Consider the following 6,000-nt stretch of genomic DNA (forward strand, 5'->3'; position numbering starts at 1 on the left):
AAGCTCTGAAGAAGAGACTGCTTAGTTGCTAATACAGAGAGCACATCGGCAAATCAAACCTTCGAAGAAGAAGAGATTCGCTTGGCCACTTATACACAAATGTGGTGAGCACGTCAGCAAAACGAAACCTCCTAGAAGAGAGACGCCCAGAGTAGTCCCTTTCAATTACCTGACATCTCTACATTTCATTTTTTTTTCTGACAATTTCAATAGTTTCTAGGACCCCAGGCTTTTTACAGCACGGTCTTACACAGCTAGTTTATGAATAAGTCTGGGGAAAACTGTCAGGAAGGCAGTACTCTCCTTATTGACCATTAGGTGGCAGCACATGATCTCTAAACCAGAAGGAGGCAACATGGAAGGTACTGTTAAGAACTAAACAGGGTCACTGAGGCTGGGACACAAGATGCAGCTAGATGGACTTACAGTTTGGTGTCCAGGCCGTCTATGAATCTGGATTTGATCTCAGAAGTGGGGATAAAGAAAGTCCATTGTGGCAAGATATGAAAGCAGAGAGAGTCTGGAGGTGAGAGGGAGAGTGCAGATGACAAAATCTGCCACTGGTGAAGGAAGGTCCATTTGGCTTTATATACTTCTACTATGTGTTTTCTTTTGTGTACTTTCTCCAGTGTTTTAAAATCATTGTACACCTTTTGATTATCTGAGTCACTCTGGCATCATTACAGAAGAGATTCCAGCAGTGTGTTTCCATCCATCCACAATCCAACCCACTATATGCTAACTACAGGGTCATGGGGGGTCTGCTGGAGCCAATCCCAGCTAACACAGGGCACAAGGCAGGAAACAAACCCCGGGCAGGGTGCCAGCCCACCGCAGGCAAACACACATGCACACACACACACACTGGGGACAATTTAGAATCGCCAATCCAAATAACCTGCATGTCTTTGGACTGTGGGAGGAAACCCACGCAGACACAGGGAGAACATGCAAACTCCTCGCAGGGAGGACCCAGGAAGCGAATCCAGGTCTCCTAACTGCGAGGCAGCAGTGCTACCATTGCGCCACCATGCCTTCGCAGTGTGGTTTCACATTTTTTAAATAAGAGAATGTCAAGCTCAATATGCAACACTTTTGCCTTTTTTATTTTCGTGTGCCCTCATAAAGTACCAAAGAAATAACATTTCTCATTTACTTCACCACATACAGTACTTGTATATCATTCTTACATGGCCAGAAATGGACTGCATCCTGACTGGATATGTTCTGGTCCTCTGTGATCTCATACTGAGAAAGCAAATTTGGAAAGTGAAAGAACCAACATATTGTGACCCTCTGTAATAAAGCACATTAGGGGTCCGTGTCAGTGTGTAGGTTTTACATTCACAACAGTGCACTCAGGCTCATAGAGGCACACATGTGCACTGTACCCTGACAGATACCATGAGACAGAGACAAATCCTGACTTTGTTGTAAACCGGGTTTAACTTATATTGTTGGACATGGAGAGGTGCCAGACTTTGAAAAACAAACCCATGTACCCAAGCCAGAAAGTACTAAAGGAATAATGGAACTTTTAACAGACTATTTATTTATTGCTTTTACTGTTTTAAAAGTTCTTATTCTTTTAACAGCTTGTTTTTACAGGGGGTTTTGGTTTGGTTTTATTGGGGGATTTTAGTAGTGCTTTTAATTCAGGGTCAAGCCATGGACCCGTGCAACTGCCATCTTATGGCGAAAGATGTGATAAAGCATGTTAAGGGTCCAAGGCGGTGTGTAAGGTTTAGATTAAACACAGTGCGCTCAGGCTTGGAGTGGCGTAGGGGTGCACGGTAGCAAGGCAGAGCAGCCCTGTGTCGTTATTGAGGGAATTGGTGGAGTATGCGTTCACATACAGACACATGCAGTTCAGATAACTTCCTCATTAACACTCTCGGGGTCTGTTATTAAGGCACCTGTGCCCTCAGGTGTAAAATGGATAGACAAAAGTTTAGAAAAAGATCAGAAAAAGAAAAAAAGGCTGGGAGGTTAAAGGAAAGGAAGAAAAGAAGTCAGGATCATGGATGAGCCGCTGCTGCTCCGGAGAGGAAGCAGGCGGTCAGGAATATGGCACTGAGAGGAGCAAATGGAAAGCAGGGTCACTCCAGATGACTACCTCAGGAAGCAGGAGCAACTGATCACTCTGAGTGGGCTCCTACTAAAGGCCAAAGGATGGCATTGAGAGAAAAGAGCAGGGCTTGCTGTGTTTCCTGCAGAAGGCCAGAGGATGGTAGTTGAAGCACAAGTCAGAATTTCTGGTTGACTGTTGGAGGACGTCTGCTCTTGTGGAGGAGACCATAATGGGTGAGTACATCATGGTTTGAAAGAGACACATCCTGACTTTGTTTGAAACCCACATTTTAACTCATTTATCAGATTATTTATTGATTGATTTTTAACCTCCACTTGACACTGGTTTTTACTTTCTCATATATGAAGTATAGGGAAAGTATTGTAATCGTCCAAAAATTCAATGTCGAGATTTTAAAGAATCTCGACGTTTTAGATCTCGCCGAGTCCGAAAATACCATTTTTGGAATTGTCTGTGTGTCTGTCTGTGTGTGTGTCTATAAACACGATAACTTGTGTACGCTTTCACGTAGGTCAACCAGCTTTTGCATACAAGTATTAGGTTCTACAAACGTAGATTTCTAGCAACTTTTGGGTTATTTCCGCTCACCAGAAGTGGTACTTTACCTTTTATTCATGCAGCTGCAAAGTCCAATTTATTCAACTTTACTTTTATAATAATTGTTCAATATATTATTAATTTGATTTGTTGTTGATGGTTCTTTAATGTGGGTGGCACGGTGGCACAGTGGATAGCGCTGCTGCCTCACAGTTAGGAGACCCAGGTTCGCTTCCCTGGTCCTCCCTGCGTGGAGTTTGCATGTTCTCCTCCCCGTGTCTGCGTGGGTTTCCTCCCACAGTCCAAAGACATGCAGCTTAGGTGAACTGGCGATCCTAAATTGTCCCTTGTGTGTGTGCGCCCTGCCCAGGGTTTGTTTCCTGCCTTGCGCCCTGTGTTGGCTGGGATTGGCTCTAGCCGACCCCCGTGACCCTGTAGTTAGGATATAGCGGGCTGGATAATGGATGGATGGGTTCTTTAATGTACATAGTATAAAAATATAATCATTGTCTTGCGGTCTACTCTTCAAATATCCATCCCCATATCTGAGTATACCACTCCTGATTTTTTTATTGAGGATTATTTATTTGTTTATTATGAAGACTGCATTGAACTTCATTTTGGTTTTGGAATCCTTTTATTGATTGATTTGGTGGAATAAATACACACAAGCGCTTTTACACCATCTCTTGCTGTGTCTATGTGTCCTCATTGCCAGTCCTTCCTCTGCCGTGACTACCAATGTCCTGGCTTCAACGACAGTAATGTCAGCTGCAGGCATGTCTAGAGCAGATTACAATACCTATAGAAAGAGAAGATGGGTGACAAGTGGGAGGGATGTCTGCCAATTCTTCTCTTTAGGGGGATTGAGTACTACCTCTCTGGGGTTGTGCTGGTGTGATACTGGGGTGGCTAGTGCTCATGTCCCGAGTTAATCTTTGTTTTAGAGAATGTAAGATGCTAGGGGTTGCTGTTGCCCCTTTAACCCTATCAGACAGATGCTTAGGACACAAAGTAAAAGCACTAAGAACATATTTAATTATTTTCTCCTCAATAATAGTGCCCTCAAAGCACCACATCCACAATAACACAGGCAAGTAATTCACTAATCACCACAATACTCTCAATTCCCTCCTCCATACCTCCCAGCAAGTTCTGTCTACCACCTCCCAACTCGCTTGCTGGGTCTTCAGCCATCATTTATAAAGTTCTTGACCCAGAAGTGCTGGGGAAATCACGTGGGAGGAAGAGCAGAAGCACGGAAAATTCAGGTTTTAATCAGCCCGGCCCATTAGTACTTCCGGGCTACAAGGGAAGCATGACTTCCCAGGTCCTTCACAGCTTCCCCTGGCAGCACCCACCAGGGCTGAGAAACCGAACTCCAAATTCAAGGATGCCCTGCGGGTATCTGGGGCACCGTTGCATTCCAGTGGAGCTGCCATCTATCAATTTGTGGGCAGCAGTGTCCACAAATAGCTGCCTTCCCCCATCCTTCCATCTCTGTGACATCCTGGTCGGGCTGAACTGCTGGCTGTCTCTCACAAGTAGTATATTTTACAAAGGAGGGAGCCACATAAGTGTTTATCTGCCAGCTTGCTTTAAAAGTTCATTAGATGAGACTCACAATACTTTTCCTTCAGTTTAAAGACAAGAACGAATCTTATAACTATGCAAACCAATAAAAGTCAGTGTGGAGAAAATCAACCTGTCTTGTTCTCTGCAAAATCAGAATGCATAAAACAAAGGGAATGAAGTACAAAGCAAAAAGTAATAAATTACCCGCCCACTCTTTTTTGTAACCTGTTTAATTCAGCCCTGAATCTGACAGCTTCGGGAGTGTGGCAGGGATCGACGTGAATGGGATGCCAAGCCATTCCAGGACACTCTTATGTCCACAATAGGACACGTAAGAGGCACCATATTAGTGATGGGCAGCCCACAAAAACAGATGATGTCAGTCAGTTAATGCTCATAACATCCTAGAACACCCACAGTATCAGTCATGAAATGTTCTCTGATGTCAGACTCAATAACAAAGGTCTACTGTAGCTGCAGACTTCTGGGGCTCTCTGATTTCTGAGCAGCCAATTGGATTGCACGTTTATGTCAGTTGGTTCACCCAACACACATCACTACTTCAAGCACAAGGCAAATCCACAACTCTAATCTTAACCACAGTGTAACCAAGCATGCAATGGGGTTTATGTGACTGACATCCTAGGAATTGTGGGATGCGGTTACACTCTACTGGCAAATTAACTGAAAGTACTGCCAGCAGACATGGGGTGAACATGCAAAGTCCAACGAGACACCCAACTGGGACTGGAATTGAATCAAAGGCCTTCAAGCTGTGAAGCATCAGTAGCAACCACTGCACCTCCATAAAAAATTATACTTTTGTGACGTGTTTCCCATTTTGAAATGTATGCACTGGATGGAACAATAATAATAATAATACATTTTATTTATTCGGAGGCACCTTTCTAAATACTCAAGGACACCAAACAATAGATAAAACACACATTATAAACAAAACTAAAATACAAAATTTAAATCAGACAGAGCAATGTCAAAGAGAAAAAGCAGTCTTAAACAAATGAGTTTTAAGTTTAGATTTGAAAAGTGAGAATGATTCAATATTTTTAAGCTCAGATAGTAGTGAGTTCCCGAGCTGGGGAGCAGAGCAACTGAATGCTCTGCTCCCCATGGTGGTAGACGGTCAAAGGGCACAGTCAAGTGGATTTAGGAAGAGGATCTAAGGGTTCAGGAGGGAATGGCAACATGGAGGAGGTCAGACAGATATGGAGGGGCAAGGTTGTGGATGGCCTTAAAAGTTGACAGGAGAATTTCAAATTGAATGCGTAACTTAACTGGAAGCCTGTGAAGCTGCTGTAAGACAGGAGTGATATGGTGAATAGAGGGGGTTCTAGTAATGATGGGGGCAGCTAAATTCTGGACCAGATGAAGCTTATAAAGAGATCTGTGAGAAAGACCAAAGAAAAGGGAATTACAATAACCCAGACGAGAAGTGACAAGGCTATGAACAAGGAAAGCAGTGGTGTGGGGAGTGAGTGACGGGTGAATAAGATGAATGTTACGCAAGTAGAAATATGCAGACCGGGAGATGTTGTTGATGTGGGACTGAAAAGATAAAGTACTGTCAAGGATGACACCTATGGGGAAGGGGAGACAGAAGAATTATCAATAACAAATGAAAAGTGATCAGTTTTGGATACTGTTGATTTTGTACCCAGGAGGAGAACATCAGTTTTGTCACTATTTAATTTAAGAAAATCTGAAGAAAACCAGGATTTGATTTCTAATATGCAATCAATAAGCGAAGCAAGAATGCTAGATGAACCATTACCAAA

The sequence above is a fragment of the Polypterus senegalus genome, chromosome 15 (assembly GCF_016835505.1).
Source record: "Polypterus senegalus isolate Bchr_013 chromosome 15, ASM1683550v1, whole genome shotgun sequence".
NCBI classification, from domain to species: Eukaryota; Metazoa; Chordata; class Cladistia; order Polypteriformes; family Polypteridae; genus Polypterus; species Polypterus senegalus.